This window comes from Eschrichtius robustus, chromosome 1, assembly GCF_028021215.1.
Source record: "Eschrichtius robustus isolate mEscRob2 chromosome 1, mEscRob2.pri, whole genome shotgun sequence".
Classification (NCBI taxonomy): Eukaryota; Metazoa; Chordata; class Mammalia; order Artiodactyla; family Eschrichtiidae; genus Eschrichtius; species Eschrichtius robustus.
In genome coordinates, this window is record NC_090824.1 from 135,063,088 (window position 1) to 135,080,621 (window position 17,534).

Sequence of the window (17,534 nt, forward strand, 5' to 3'; positions counted from 1 at the left end):
CTAGAAACCAACACATTATTTTGAAAACTAATAAGTGAAGGGAAAGAATCAGCATTTTCCTTCTTATGCTATCTGTACTACTGAGTAACCAAAAGGAGGGGAAGTTTCTCTTTGAAAAAGTATTCCAGCTAATATATGAAGAAGAAATGACAGAATATCGTTTTGCTATCTCTAATGAACTAAAGGATCTAGGCATTGAACATCAACGGCTACTAACATCACAAAAGAGAGACAACCAGACATTAAGCGCCTCTGGATGGAAGAATATAGCACTATTTAAGAAGTAAACTTGCCCCTCAAAATCAAATCGGAAGCTGAACGAAACCTCTAGATACAACTGTCAACTTACAGGAAATACCCTGGACAAAGAAACATATTAAATGACTGCATAGAGATATACTCAGCAACATCCAAACTGTGAGAAATTCTATAGGACAAACCACCTGGTTTTTTCAGCACATTTCAAGAGGGAACAAAAAGAGAAGGGTATAGTTTACATGAGCCTTAAAAGACAACCAATCACAATATGTGGATTTTGTTTGGATCCTGATTTTTTAAAAATACTGTAAGAAATGTTTTTGACATTTATGAAACAATTGTAAGTTCAAACACCCTGGATATTTAATGATAGTAAGGAATTACTAATTTTTAAGCATGGTCTTGTTTCTTGAAAGTCCTTTCAGAAATACATACTGAAATATTTTCTGGTGAAACCATGTGATGTCTTCTTGAAAATAATATGAGGCTGTCAATGAGGTATTAATGGAACATGACTGGCCATGGCTTGATATTTGTTAGGGCTGGATGATAATATATTGGGATTTATTATATTATTATCCTGTCTATTTTTATGTATGTTCAAAAGTCACCATAATAAAAAGGTTTTCTTTGAAGCAACAAATTTTTAAACACAAGTAACTGACCAATGTCCAGCTTTACCAAGGTCAAAGCAGCCTTATTTGGTGTATTAATATAGTTCAAACAATATTAGGTATGAAATGGTTAAAATAAGAACATCTGGAACTATAGAGCAGCCAGGAAGAAGCTTAACAACATTACACTGAAAGTGTAGTGGTGGTTGTTTATGGCACATGTGTGAGGCACTATGGGATAATATTTTTTTTTTTTGAAACTTGTAAGACTTTAACAAAGAAGAACCAGTGAAAATATTCCATTTAGGATGAGAGTAATTAATATTTATGCACTAAAAAGATATCCTTGACAACAGCATCATTTGGGTTTGGGGTAAGTACAGAGGCATAATCCTCTGAAAGAATATTTCGGACATAAAAAGGCATCAATAGTGTGTAGAAAAGGGATGTTCCACTGTGTCCCCCACTCATGCCCCAAGTCTGCGTTCTCCCCTGCTATTCCTGCCTTCACCACTTTTCATTTCTTCTCAATGAAACCACTGAGAAAACAAAACAGAAATGGTGACACTGGGTCATATATAAACAATTCCCAATGAAGACCTTAATAAGTAACTTTAAAACAGGCATTTTAAAGCTCTGGCCGTTATCACAGTACTTGGTGAATATGAACATACTTGCTTGTTTTCCCATGAATCATCAAAAGTCTTGAAAGCTTCAGAAGGTGGTCTTCCAGGAGTTCAAAGTATTTTACTTATGGAAGAATGGATTTCACTACTAACCTTACCTGTTTCATATCCTGTTGCCTACTCTACCAATGTAAATTTAGTCTTCATAGATTAAAAAAATTTTTTTCATAGCAGCAAGTTTGTATCTTGAAGTTTGCTTTCAAGGGAATTTGATGTTCCATCATGAATCAAATTATTTGTTCCCAAAGTAACTTCATTTGCAAAATGTCAGTAAAGTTCATAGCTCTCTATTAAAATTCGAGCCACTCTGTCATGTAAATACAGTTAGATGGTGAAATCTCACCACCTTCATGGCAGTCGTCTAAAACCGGGCAGAGTCCGCAGGGGGCCCGGACCAATCCGGTGGGCGGGATGATCGGATTGACTGCCCTGTACAGTTTCATGTGTCCGTCCACACTGCCTACGGTGCCTTCTTTTGCAGCGATGATAGTCATCTCCACTTTCTCATCATAAATGAGTGTATTCAAGATGGTCTCAATGTCCTCCATGGACAACTCTACCTTACTGATCCCCCAATTCACAGATATACTTCCACACTTCATGTGATGAAGCAAATGAACTATTTCTTTGTATCATTGGATTCTGTTTGTTTTCTCGTGCTGTTTCTGCCTTGGTTTGTAGGAACTTAAAACACTGTTGGTTAAGCACCTCTACAAATTCAGATTCAAAATCCTGGTCACTGTACCAGGCTCCACCGGTCACAGAGCGGTCTGGCTGCAGGTTATAGAGCATGTACACCTTCTTTTTTGAGGCTGCCACGGACTTAACAGCTTTAATTAGCTTTTTACTTTCCAAATTCTTTATAATTTTGTTAATTTCTGTTAATGGCAAGTTGCTTTTGTATCGGATATCTCTGCTCCATATTCCTTTATTTCCTGCATCTTCTATGATTTGATATACTAGTTTTTCCTGGTTATCTGATCCTTTCATTTTACCAGCATTCTGAGACTCCTTTATTCTATACAGAAGGCCTGTATTACTCCTTAAGAGATACAGCTGACCCATGGACAACAGTCTATTAATGGCCACTGCCCGCTGCTGGGCTTCTATATGCGGCATTTCATTCTGAATTACTTGGTCTGTGATTCCATGAGGGAACTGGTGACATAATTCTATAATCCTGTTTTCGATTTCGACCGGATCCGTGTCCGGCGGCTGCACCTTCACCTTCACCTCGGCCATGAGGGCGCAGGTCCCGGCCCCTGGGGGAAGAGAAGCTCCGGGTGGCCGGACAGCAAGCGGGGGAATCCTGGAACCTATGAAGACAGCAGCTCTATGGGATAAGATTTAACAACAAAGATTATAATAATAAACTGTTAAGAGCAAACTGTAACTACAAATAACTACTGTGGATATAAGGCATAATTAGTACGGAAAGTTAGTAAAAGAAAGGGATTCATAGATTTCAAACAATTCTTGGGGGTAAAAAAAAGCTAACTCTACACCTCATCTCAACACAACCAAAAGTAGCCTTCTTGGTTTGATAAAATTAGCTCAGTTTGGGAGACTTAAGCACATTCATCAATAGAATGGTATTCAGCTGCTAAAAGCCAATGACTAGTGCAAAAAAGTAGGACACAGAACAATATATGTATTACAATCTCATTTGCGTGAAAACAACCTACGTGTGTAAATGTATGGAGAAAGATCTGGAAGGAAACCCCTTAAACTGTGTACTGTAGATATCTTGGGGGAGAGGTATGGTACAGGAATATGGGAGTAGGTGAAGTTTTCACTTTTTACTATATACTTCTGCATTGTTTGAATTTTTACAAAGATTATGTATAATTTTAAAATATTTAAACACAATTTTAAAAATTGTTTCAAAGAGTCCTGAAATGGAGCTTCTTAGGGGCATTTCATTCACCACCTCTACCCACCTACTCTAGAGAAAGTTAGCTCCCACTATACCAAAGCCAGAGCTGGCCGTTCAGAATGGGGCATTGGTTGTTTATGCAGAAAGGTGTGTTAAAGCTATCAAAAAAGTATAATTTCATGTGCACTGGCAATCAGTGGGGAAATCCATTTTTACAACTTGGATCCCAATCAAAGAGTTACTTCCTGCTTATACCCACGAAATGGGGAATTTGCAGCAGTCCACCCTTCACTTCAGCACTGCAAAGAATACAAAAGAATTCAGGATTTAGAAACACAGATCAGGACACTGAAAACTCAGATGCCATTAGCAAGCCCAAGTGCCTCCCAAAGTGAGAAAATTCCTAGCTTATTAAGTGGAGCAGGGTACTAGCAATTTACAGGGAGCATTAAAGGAAAGCAAAGCCTCCTAACAGCAATACAATCAGCAATTTTTAAAAAATTACTCAAAATGAAGGTTGAAGAAGGATGTACGGAGCCCCAGACTGGCAATAAGGCATTACAATCCCAGTACAGCATTTTGGCATCCAGAAAAGGTTCCACAGAGCTTGGAAGAGGAGGAATCCAGGCTGATCACAACAGAGTCACTTTTTTATGGTCACACCCATTTAAGGATCATCATCAGCAAAAACTAGAAGTTGATTTCAGAACTGCTCTACCTTATAGTAATTATTAGCATATAAAATTGCTTATTAATAGCATAGAAAAACAGTACTTTTTAAAAGTACATATAAATAGAATCTTCATTCCATAGTTCTTTGATTTGTTCAGTAAACATTTGTAAAGGACCTGCCTACTAAGTGCACTGCAGTGTGCTAGGCTGGGACAGGGATATAGCACTGCCTTCAAGGTGCTTACGTTCCAGAGGGGAAAACAAAGAATTACAAACCAGCGTGATACAAAAGCACAGAGTACCATGAGAGCACATAAGAGGAGCCCCTAACAGACAAGGAAGTGGAAGAAGGGGGCACAGACAGGGGAGCACAGGGTTTTCTAGATGTGACATCTAAGCTGAGGTACAAAGGATGAAAAGGGATTAATTAGGTGAAACATGGAAAAAGATCATTCCAGTAAAGGGAGAGTTGCATAGAAGGCCAAGGAAATGTGGGTAAGCACAGCCCATCCAGGGAAATACAGGTAGTTCAACTTGGAAGGAATGTATTTGTAAAGGGAGGAAGTGATAATAGATTGATCTAGAAAGATAGGCAGGAGCCAAATCCCAAAGGGCCTTCTATGCCATAAGGAGCTTGGATTTATCCTAAGGGCAATGGGAAACAAATGAAGAATTTTAAGCAGGAAAGTGTCCTAGTCAGACTTATGGAGAATGGACTTGAGAGAAACAAAACTGGTGGGAGTGAGACCAGGTGAGAAATGATGACTAAGGCATTAGCAAGTGGGGCTGATGAGGCAAAGACAGACTACTTATAAAGATGTTTAAGAAATAGTATCAATGCCTAGGTTTATAGCTAAGGCAGAAGATTGCTTGGTGGGGCTATTTGCTCAGATATGGAATAGAAGAGGATGAAGAAGTTGGGGGTAGGCAGTAATAGAGGGGGAAAGGAGGTAGATAATAAATGCAGGTCTGCTTATGTTGAGTTTAAGGTACTGTGGGAGCGATTAAAATCCTTAGGCTTGGGACACTGGGGGCCTTGCCCTAGACCCCACGCTGTAGATAGTCCCCAGTCTGGTTCTCCTCGAGCCAAGCCTTTCACTGTGGGGCTAAGGGGACATGATTGGTCAGAGCTCACACCCCTGCTTCCAGACCTGCTCCATTTTGTATTCCTAGGATTCCCTCTCTCCCAAATGGCTCCAAGCCCACTTTCAGCCCATAGACAAACCTCTTCCCCAGGCCTGTCCAGGTGATGGTGAACCTCACCGCCAATCATGCAACTCCCCCAGGCCCAAGGAGTGGCCAGAAAGGTGGCTGTTTGGGAGGAGTGTGGGTGGAGCTTGGAAATTCAGGCTGAGGTGTTCACACATGTGGACCTGAAAAGCCCCTCACTGTAGAATAGGGTGGGAAGGAAAGCGGAAGAGGTTAGGGACCTCTGTGTGTACTCTTGCCCTGGCCGTGCACATGCTAAGAGTAGGCCTGCTGGAGGGCATCTGGTGGGAAACTGGATATGTGGATCTGGAGCTCAGGAGAGAGATATGAGGTTTAGAATTCATCAATAATCAGGCAGTGACTAAAGTTCCAGTAATGGGCTATTCAAAGATAACATATAGTATGAGAAGAATCAAAGACCAAGGACAGAACGCTGAAGGACACCAACATTTATGGGATATACACAGGAAGCGAATGATTCAAAGGAAATTGAGAAGCAGCAGCTAAGAATACAGAAGGAAACGCAGCAGTGGGTGATGCCAAAGAGACCCAGAAAAGAGAGAATTTGAAGAGAATAGTCAACAGTGCTAAATACTGCAAAGAACTCAAATCAGAAGACTGGGAAAAAAATGTCCATTAGATCTAGCAACTAGGAGGTCCACGGTGATTTTGACAGGGGTTTCATAGTGGATTGAAGGGACCAGAAATCAAATGTCAGTGGGTGAGGAGAGAATGGAAGGTGAGCAAGTGGAAGCAGTGAGTGTAGACAGCTTCAAGAAGTTTGACTAGGAAGGTAAGAAGTGAGATATAGCAATAACTACAGAGGCCGGTGGAACAGAGTAACAGTTCAGTGACAGAATTTACTAGTCACCAAATCCTCTTGAAGCCTTCCTAAACTACCAAGTTATAGAATTCCACCAGGTATTGCTGGTTATTCACAGTTACCTGAACTGGGTGGACCCTACCTGACCACTAGAGTCAAGTATCCAGGAATCACTGTAGATAAAACCAGTGAGAAGCACCCACTTGCCTCTCCTGATGTATAGGAATAAGCATTTGTTTTAACAAGACTTGCTTCTGCCTTAATGTACTGCAGGCCACACTAACAGTCTCTAACAAGGACATCAACCATTACAGAATTAAATTCATAGGTCAAGAACAGCACAGCACTAATCTACAGTTCTTGACTTGACAGTACCTGTCATGGAGTTCTAGAATGGTAGAGCTGAAAGGAAACTTAGAAATTATGTACTTCACAGTGGGCATAGAGGGAACCTACCTCAACATAATAAAGGCCATATATGACAAACCCACAGCAAACATCATTCTCAATGGTGAAAAACTGAAAGCATTTCCTCTAAGATCAGGAATAAGACAAGGATGTCCACTCTCACCACTATTATTCAACATAGTTTTGGAAGTCCTGGCCACGGCAATCAGAGAAGAAAAAGAAATAAAAGAAATACAAATTGGAAAAGAAGAAGTAAAACTGTCACTGTTTGCAGATGACATGATACTATACATAGAGAATCCTAAAAATGCCACCAGAAAACTACTAGAGCTAATCAATGAATTTGGTAAAGTTGCAGGATACAAAATTAATGCACAGAAATCTCTTGCATTCCTATACACTGATGATGAAAAATCTGAAAGAGAAATTAAGGAAACACTCCCATTTACCACTGCAACAAAAAGAATAAAATACCTAGGAATAAACCTACCTAAGGAGACAAAAGACCTGTATACAGAAAACTATAAGACACTGATGCAAGAAATTAATGATGATACGAACAGATGGAGAGATATACCATGTTCTTGGATTGGAAGAATCAATATTGTGAAAATGACTATACTACCCAAAGCAATCTACAGATTCAATGCAATCCCTATCAAATTACCAATGGCAATTTTTACGAAACTAGAACAAATAATCATAAAATTTGTATGGAGACAAAAAAGACCCCGAACAGCCAAAGCAGTCTTGAGGGGAAAAAACGGAGCTGGAGGAATCAGACTCCCTGACTTCAGACTATACTACAAAGCTACAGTAATCAAGACAATATGGTACTGGCACAAAAACAGAAACACAGATCAATGGAACAGGATAGAAAGCCCAGAGATAAACCCACGCACCTATGGTCAACTAATCTATGACAAAGGAGGCAAGGATATACAATGGAGAAAAGACAGTCTCTTCAATAAGTGGTGCTGGGAAAACTGGACAGCTACATGTAAAAGAATGAAATTAGAATACTCCCTAACACCATACACAAAAATAAACTCAAAATGGATTAGAGACCTAAATGTAAGACTGGACACTATAAAACTCTTAGAGGAAAACATAGGAAGAACACTCTTTGACATAAATCACAGCAAGATCTTTTTTGATCCACCTCCTACAGTAATGGAAATAAAAACAAAAATAAACAAATGGGACCTAATGAAACTTCAAAGCTTTTGCACAGCAAAGGAAACCATAAACAAGATGAAGAGACAACTCTCAGAATGGGAGAAAATATTTGCAAATGAATCAACGGACAAAGGATTAATCTCCAAAATATATAAACAGCTCATTCAGCTCAATATTAAAGAAACAAACACCCCAATCCAAAAATGGGCAGAAGACTTAAATAGACATTTCTCCAAAGAAGACATACAGATGGCCAAGAAGCACATGAAAAGCTGCTCAACATCGTTAATTATTAGAGACATGCAAATCAAAACTACAATGAGGTATCACCTCACACCAGTTAGAATGGGCACTATCAGAAAATCTGCAAACAACAAATGCTGGAGAGGGTGTGGAGAAAAGGGAACCCTCTTGCACTGTTGGTGGGAATGTAAATTGATACAGCCACTATGGAGAAAAGTATGGAGGTTCCTTAAAAAACTAAAACTAGAATTACCATATGATCCAGCAATCCCACTACTGGGCATATACCCAGAGAAAACCATAATTCAAAAAGACACATGCAGGTTTCCCTGGTGGTGCAGTGGTTGAGAGTCTGCCTGCCAATACAGGGGACACGGGTTCGAGCCCTGGTCTGGGAGGGTCCCACATGCCGTGGAGCAACTGGGCCCGTGAGCCACAATTGCTGAGCCTGCGCGTCTGGAGCCTGTGCTCCGCAACTCGAGAGGCCACGATAGTGAGGGGCCCGCGCACCGCGATGAAAAGTGGCCCCCGCTTGCCGCAACTAGAGAAAGCCCTCGCACAGAAACGGGGATGCAGCGCAGCCATAGATAGATAAATAAATAAATAAATAAATAAATAAAAATTAAAAAAAAAAAAAAGACACATGCACCCCAATGTTCATTGCAGCATTATTTCCAACAGCCAGGTCATGGAAGTAACCTAAATGCCCATCGACAGACGAATGGATAAAGAAGTTGTGGTACATATATACAATGGAATATTACTCAGCCATAAAAAGGAACAAAATTGAGTCATTTGTTGAGGCACGGATGGATCTAGAGACTGTCATACAGAGTGAGGTAAGTCAGAAAGAGAAAAACAAATATTGTATATTCATGGATGTATGTGGAACCTAGAAAAATGGTACAGATGAACCGGTTTGCAGGGCAGAAGTTGAGACACAGATGTAGAGAACAAACGTATGGACACCAAGGGGGGAAAGCCATGGGGGGTGGGGATGGTGGTGTGATGAATTGGGTGATTGGGATTGACATGTATACACTGATGTGTATAAAATTGATGACTAATAACCTTCTGTATAAAAAAATAAATAAAATTAAATTAAAAATTTTTTAAAAATAAAAGAAATTATGTACTTCACGTCCCATTGTATGGGTGAGGGCTTAGCAAATTAATGGTGGATTCAACACTGGGACTCAGGTCTCCATTACTTATATGTAGAGAGAACATATGTCCCAGTTGGCCTAAAACAGTCCCAGTTCACACCTGTTAGTCATAGTAATTATTATCACCTGCTTTTATTCTCAAATGTGTTCTGGTTTAGACAATAAATTCTATAGTCACCCTACTTATATAGCATAAGTTTTGGGCCCAGGCAACCATTACTGTGTACTTATAAGATTATTTTTCTTTTATGTGATCTCAAAGGCTTACATGTCTTAAACTCTTAACATGTCATTTTATAAGAGAGGTAACGTACGTGAAAGCAGGTCCCAGACTATAAAATGCTAAACAAAGGTCAGGATTAAAAATAGTAATAACCTTGGATTAGGCAAGAGTTTCTTAAATATGACACGAAAGACACGAGCAACAAAAGAAAAAATAAATTGTACTTCATCAAAATGAAAATTTGGGGCCTTCAAAGGACATATCAAGAAAGTAAAAAGATGACCCACAGAATGGGAGAAAATATTTGCAAATCATATATCTGATAAGGATCTAGTAACCAGAATAAAGAACTCTCACACCTCAACAACAAGAAGATGAACAACTCAATTTAAAAATGGGCAAAGGACTTGATAGACACCATCAATTTTATCATGGAAGTTAATGGGGGAATGGATTTATCTCATAGAACCTTGCCTCGCCATCAAACTTGTTGCAGTTTTCTCATCCCATTAAACAAGAAATTTCCAAAGAAACGAATCCAGATTTGTCAAGGGATAGCTTTGCATTTTTGGCTGAAATCATCTGAGAATTGCCTTCCCTTTGTATCTCATTTTGGTGAAATCAACTTAGGCATGAAACAGTAGTCTGTGCAGTAAGCAGGGCTCCTGAATCACTGCAGATGAGGTTGGACTTGAAGGGTCATCCCAAGGAGTCTGTGGTCCACCCAGCCACGCAACAAACCTCTCCCCCTCAATGCAATGTCCTCTCTTCTCTTATACCTCTCCCACCACATCCTGTAATCTTTACCACGTCCTTGGTTTTCTCTTTCAAGCTTCTTTCCCAGTGTCTAAACTAGAGAGAATTATCTTAATTTTTAAAATGGGGCAGGGATAGATATTGAGCAAAGAACAAAGGTCATCTAGAACTGTGCTAGGTAACAGGGGAGGGTGTGTTGCCTGTCAGAAAAGATGTCCAAGGAGAGAACAGACGACAACTGTCACTGGCGTGGCAGCAGCCTTGCCTTAGGTGTGAGGCCCCTCCCAGCTCCAGCCACTCAGCCTTGGTGTCCTCCCTCTCCTTCCCCTCGGATACTCAGAGAGAAACCGGCTCAGCAACAACTAGGCTTTTCAAATGCTGCCGCTGAGTTGCCACTTCTTACTCCAGTCCTGGGGCTTTAGTTTCAGGAACGTCAGCTTCACAACTCTCAGGTTCCCAGGCAAGCCTTAAGGGTTGCGTGCAGACACAGAAGCTCCTGATTTTCCTCAGCTGGACCTGCAAGCTAGCTATTAAAATGTTCAGGAGAGGTGATCTCACAGTGCAGACACATAGGTGGACCAAACAGAAACCCCGATGTTGGTGGGGAGAGGATTGGATGGGAAAGCCTCCTAGCTCACCATGGCTAACAGCCCACAGCCTGGGCTCCCTTCCAGGTGCAGTGTGCTCCTGGGGACTTAGAAGCTAGGTGTCCTCCCCAAGCATATCTCAAGGGTCAGACTATTGTGCAAAATGTTTAGGAGTTCAGGACACTTGTGCACGTTCCCCATGGCCCAAATAAGTGAATACTGCAAGCTGGATCTCTCCTTGCTCCCTTGCTCTCCTCCTCCACTACCACTCACCTTAGAGCCACATCCTGACATATCTGATGTTCCCCCTGCAAGAGAAGTGCTGAGGGCTTCCCTGGTGGCGCAGTGGTTAAGAATCCGACTGCCAATGCAGGGGACGCAGGTTCGAGCCCTGGTCTGGGAAGATCCCACATGCTGCGGAGCAACTAAGCCGGTGACCCACAACTACTGAGCCTGCGTGCCACAACGACTGAAGCCCACGCGCCTAGAGCCCGTGCTCCGCAACAAGAGAAGCCACCGCAATGAGAAGCCCGCGACCACAACAAAGAGTAGCCCCCGCTCGCCACAACTAGAGAAATCCCACGCGCAGCAACGAAGACCTAATGCAGCCAAAAATAAAAACAAATAAATAAATAAATAAATTTATTTTTTAAAAAAAGAGAAGTGCTGGGAAAAGTGGGAAGTAAATGAATAATTTCACATTAAGGAGAAAAACATTTAAACAAAGTGATAAACCCAAGAATGCTTTGGGCTGTTTTGCAAGTGTGCATTTTCTTCTTCTTCTTCTCCTCCTCCTCCTCCTTCTTCTTCCTCTTCTTCTTCTTCTTCTTTTTTTAATAGATTCAGAGTATTCTATGGAGGACCCACCAAGAGATATTCAGGAAAAGTCCCAACAGGGAAACATATCTTTATTTACTAATCATCAAATCCTTTGGAAAGATCAGACAGAGGTGTGAACAAGAGAAAAGTAAGCCCAGAGAGGCAAACGAGATGCTCCAAGTCACCCATAAAGTTATTAGGGAAGGCCTGATTAATCAACAAGTATTTATGGTATGCCAGCCAACCATGTGCTCAGCCCCAGTGCTAGAAGATGGGATGGAGGCGACAAAGAAATAGGCCTGCCCTTATTGTTCAGCCAGGGAAACCAAATTAACACAGTGTATCGATTTTTTTATTGCTGTGTAACAAACTCTCCCAAAATTTAGTGACTTAAAATAACAAGCACTTATTTAGCTCATTACTCTTTGGATTAGTTGGATTGTTCTGCTAGTTGGGCTAGGCCTGGCTGATCTTAGCTGGACTCACTCAAGGAAGGTTGACTAGGGTCTGGCTGCTTTAAGGTGACCTTGACTTGGTTAACTGCTTTCTGTTTCATATGGTCTTTTATCCTCCAGCAGGCTAACCCAGATTTGTTCTCATGGTGGTGGCAGGATTCCAAGAGAGGACAGAAGTGTGCAAGGTTTCTTGAGGCCTGGGTATCACTTGCAATGCATTCTGTTGACCAAAGCTGGTCACAGGCCAGCCTAGATTCAAGGGCTGGAGAAATAGACTGTATCTCTTTACAGGAGGAGATGTATAAAGTCACTTTGTAAGGGACATAGATATAGGAAGGAAAGAAAAATTGGACCACTGTTAACTGACCACTCATAAGAAGTAACAAGCAAAACAAAACAGTAAATGGCTAAGGGCTACTCTGTGCTGGGGGAAGTTTACCAGCTCCCAGGCCTAGACCTGGACATGGCTTCTAGTCAGAAGTCAAAGTAGCAAACCACTCATGTGCAGCTTCACACTATTATGCTGATAGGGTCTTATTGCTATTGTCTGGGTGCTTTTATTGATTTATAACCCAGATGCCCAAAACAGCCAAATAAGCCATTGTTTAGTCAAATTTGTTAAAATGCTACGACCTACTTTTCAAGGGGGCACCCACTTGGAAAGGATACTCCAAGTTGTACATCCCAGGCAACATGGCCCTGGCTCGAGAGCTCACTGCTGGAGGTGACATTGCCCCAATCCAAGACCTCAAAGTTGGAGATGTCTTCACCTCCTGTGCCAGAGACAACTTCACCCCAGTCACTAAAACCTCCACCCCAGCAAAGCTTATGGACTGCTTCTCCTAAAATTCATATTGGACACAGGACATTTCTGGTTTTCTTCCTTTGATATTAAGGATGCTATTATACTCCCAAGCTTTCTGTCTGCTTAGCCCATGATCCTGGTATATTCCTTGCCAAAACATACACCCCTACACCTCTCAAGCTGAAAGAGAAATCTGGTAGAGGTTAATACTATCTATGCCATTCTAAAACTTAGTGGACATTATGAAGGCATCTGCCTTCGGTCAGTCAACCCCAGGGCCTCCCTGGGAAGAGGACTACTCCCTCTGCAGTGCCTTCTCCTACTACTCTCCTCCAGCTTTCGACCACAACTTTTCCACCACAGCCATCACAACTACTTCATCCCCTGGTTACACACAATACCACTAATCTTTATGTTTCCTTTCTAACTTATCAGTTCATATCCTCCAACAACATAACTGCCAGACCTACCACCTTGAACTGAGCATATTTCTAACACACTCCATAATTCCACCAAGATATTGTTAGAAACTCCAAAAATTTCAGATCTATTTTCTTGGCTAATGCCATGCAAATGGGGAACTTAGTTATGGCCAGCCTACAAGGATTCCTTACACTTCTATTTGTGTTCCTCCTTTCTTATCCCCATAATAAAAGGTTTTCTATGCTGCTTAGGGCAACTCATGCCCTGCTCTCTAAAAGTCTCTATTATCATTACTGAAAAGTTCCCTTAAAATGATGCCGAATAGCCACAGAGTCGATTGTTCTGTGTTTTCTTAGATTCTGTATCTTTCTATTTGGCATCCATTGGTTAATTACATTAACTATATTTTCTTATTTTTTCGTATTCTTTATGCTCTGGCATTTATGAGCCTTACAGACCCTGGGAAATACTGCCCCTCCCAGGGCTAGTCAATTCTTACAGATAGCAAAGGGCTTGACCAAAGCACACTTTTTACATACAAACCAACAAATCCAGAGTCTATACCCCACAACCAACTCCTTATCTAACTCTCACACACCAAGCAAGTATTTCTCCAGCCTTAAAGTATCCCAGGACCAGGTACTAGGCAACTGGAGAACACTCTATGCCTCAGAGCCTGCTGGAATTATTCAAACTAGCCATTCCTAAGATGTTTACCTTGTCTTGACTTGTCTTTTCCCTGGAAACAAAAATAAAGCCTCTGGCCTAGGCTTTTCTCTTGTTTCTGTCTTCTGCACCTGACCAAAACCTGGCACTTCCCCTGTGGCCCTGCATGGCATGCAGTGACCCCCTCTCTGGGACCCATGGGGGAAAAAACTTGAATTTCTTTCAAGCCTTATTCTTGATTCCTCCTGTGGCCTCACCAACTTTACCATACTATATCCAGTATGTACATTCTTAGAATAGGTAAGCAGAATTACCTCATTTTATAGTTAAGAAAATGTGAACTGAAGGAGCTTAAGTCACTTACTGAGAATCATACAGTACATGAAGGAGGTGAGGTTTGAACTCAATTCTCATGGTTAGGTCTTGGGAAAACCTTAAATTATGGTTAAGAGGTGTTTTTCACACCCTCCTTATAGTTCTAATTGGTATTTTTACCTCAGGGTCTTAAAAGCTACTGTACAGCCACTAGTTTGAAAACTGATTCATCAAATGACATCGCAGAGAAAGCAAATGGATCAATTATGGCATCAAGTCAATGTAAACACCTGATGATCACTGGGACAGAAAGAAGGAATATACAGTGCTGTGAAGATCTGGGAACATGAATCAGAATATTGTGTTCCCTGGTGGTGCAGTGGTTAAGAATCCACCTGCCAATGCAGGGGACACAGGTTTGATCCCTGGTCAGGGAAGATCTCACATGCCGTGGAGTAACTAAGCCTGTGCGCCACAACTACTGAGCCTGTGCTCTAGAGCCCACGAGCCACAACTACTGAGCCCACACACCACAACTACTGAAGCCCGCGCGCCTAGAGCCCGTGCTCTGCAACAAGAGAAGCCACCACAATGAGAAGCCTGCTCACCGCAACAAAGAGTAGCCCCCGCTCGCCGCAACTAGAGAAAGCCTGCGCGCAGCAACAAAGACCCCATGCAGCCAAAAATAAATAAATAAAATTTAAAAACTTATTTAAAAAAGAATATTGTGTTCTTTTCTTATGTGCGATTTAAAAAGATCAAAAGGGAGATTTTAAGGGAATTACCTGGCAGTCCAGTGGTTAGGACTCTGAGCTTCCATTGCCAGAGGCCCGGGTTTGATCCCTGGTCGGGGAACTAAGATCCCACAAGCCACATGTGGCCAAAAAAAATTGGGTGGGGGGAGATTTTAAAAAGGAGAAACAGTGTGCTTCTTCTGTTATGTGTATCAAGGGCATAATATTAGGAATCATGTTCATTGAAATCATATCCACATCAAGGACAGTGCTAAGGAATATTGTTCTTTTAAATAGTAAGACCCTGAGAAACTTGCTGTTTAAAATCATATCGGGGAAAAAGAAGAATAAAGTTGGAGGAATTACACTTTCCAATTTCAACACTTACTACAAAACCACAATAATCAAAACAGTGTGGTGCTTCCATAAAGACAGACATATAGGTCAATGGAATATAATTGAGAGTCCAGAAATAAGTCCATAGATCTATAGTCAATTGATTTTCAACAAGGAATGGGGAGTGACTGCTTAATACAAGCAATGTATCTAAAATATTTGTCGAACTATTATAACTAGTTTTATTTCCTCAATTTAATCAACCTGTATGATGTACTTCTTTTTACATTAAAGTTATTAATTGTGCACCAATCTGAAACAGAAATTAATTTCAATGAATGAGCCTAATCATAATTGCAGCTGGTGGCAACTTTAGTAGAATACACTAACAGAAGAGATCTCACCAGTATTCTTGGATACCCAAATGGGAAATCCAACAGTAAGTTAAATTTCCTGAGCAAGCTAGTATTGAATCTAAAAAGTGAGCTGTTTCTATATAAAAAGTTAGTGCTAGAATCAGGATGGTCAGAAAAATTAAAAATAGTTAAAAGAATTAAAAGGTAAATCAGTAGCCCTACTCATAGGCATGATCTTGATTGAAAAGTCTTGGAGTTGAGCTGTCCACTTCCATGAAGTCCCTGCCTCTGGACTACACTGCAGGGGGCACGGGTTTGGTCCCTGGTTGGGGAACTAAGATCCCGCGTGCCTCACAGCAAGACTGAATGACTTTGGTTAATTTATTTTAATAATAACAAAATTAGTAATACAATACAATGAGGAAAGTGGAATCTCTGTTGAGAATAATACACATCAATCTATAAAGCTTTCATCAGTCATTTATAGCATCAAGTGTTTTTATGATTGTTCCCAATAGAAACAGGTATTTAAACTTAGAAACAAAAATTGTTCATTAATTTGTGTACAGTTATTGTTTCAGTTGTTGTAGGTGAACATGAAAATGCCTATTCGCAAACTAAAAGGTACATAGTCTGTGAAACATATTTATATTAATATCAAAACTGAACTTCTCTTTTGATGTGTCAGATTTTAATTTCTTTTCATCATGGGTATGGAAAACAAAAGAATTTCCTCAATATGTTGAGTTACATAAAATATGGAAATTAGCAACAACCTAAAAAACCTATTATTCCTCCTTTCATGAGAAGAAGCAAATCTCTGTGGTTCCCCAGTGACCATCTGGGAAACCTCAAAGTCAGTTTAGATACGAAAGGCTCTTCTTCTTTTTTTAATTGTGGTAAAATATATATAACATGAAGTCTACCATTTTAGCCTTTTTTAAGGGTTCAATTAAATGACATTAAGTGCATTCACAATGTTTTATAACCATCAAACACTATCCCAAAGACTTAAAATTTCATTATCTTGAATTTTGGAAAGGCAATCTCAAAAAAGTTGTTAGAACAGATTAGTCACAAGAGCAAGGAATAAGTTGTTATCTTGGTTACCTCATTAATCAGAATGATAATAATGATATTTAAAATAAACATAATAAAAGTTTACATGATAATCATTAAGAATTTTAGTCCTTCCTGAAGTGAAGAATCCTTGTTGCTTTATTTAAAAAAACCCTTGGAGCATAGTAAGAGGCAGCATAGAAACACACCAAAAGAGTAGATTTTTTAGAATTGAGAGTATGCACATAGGTGAGACAAAATAAAATTTTGTTGTCTGAGTAGAGTATGCAGAGGGCAAAGATTATTATTTATTTCTTCATGTCTAGAACAAACTGTATATTCCAGGCCATAATATTTCTTTAGCTATAAGTCCCCTTTTCCTATCATATTTAAATTTTTTCCTTACTAACATTATTATATGAATACATTTAAAGATTTAGTCATACCCTACAATGTTGGATGGCAATATTATTTAAAGTTTAAATTTTCAAGTTAAAAATATAATTAATGTTATTAAATGTTGTTAGATAGTATATATCACATTGGCTTTGCTATTTTATATTAAGCCCTATGTGAGATAAAGACTTTCCATAACAAACAAAAGCTAAGGGAGTTCATCATCACTAGTCTTGCCTTACAAGAAATGTTAAAAGAATTCTTCAAGCTAAAACAAAAAGATGCTAATTAGTAACATGAAAACATATGGAAATATACAACACACTGGTAAAGGGAAGCATATAGTAAAATGCAGAACACTCTAATACTGTAGTATGGTGGTGTGCTAAGAAAATTAACTCTAGTGTAAAGGTTAAAGGACAAACAGATTAAAATAGCTAAAGAACACACAATATAAAGAGATGTAAATT

At 40.0% G+C, this 17,534-nt stretch overlaps 1 pseudogene; it reads right to left on the reverse strand.

Moving 5' to 3' along the window:
* Positions 1-1,704: 1,704 nt before the first annotated feature.
* On the reverse strand, positions 1,705-2,840 carry LOC137760109 (DNA-directed RNA polymerase III subunit RPC6 pseudogene; annotated as a pseudogene).
* Between the last annotated feature and the right edge of the window lie 14,694 nt (positions 2,841-17,534).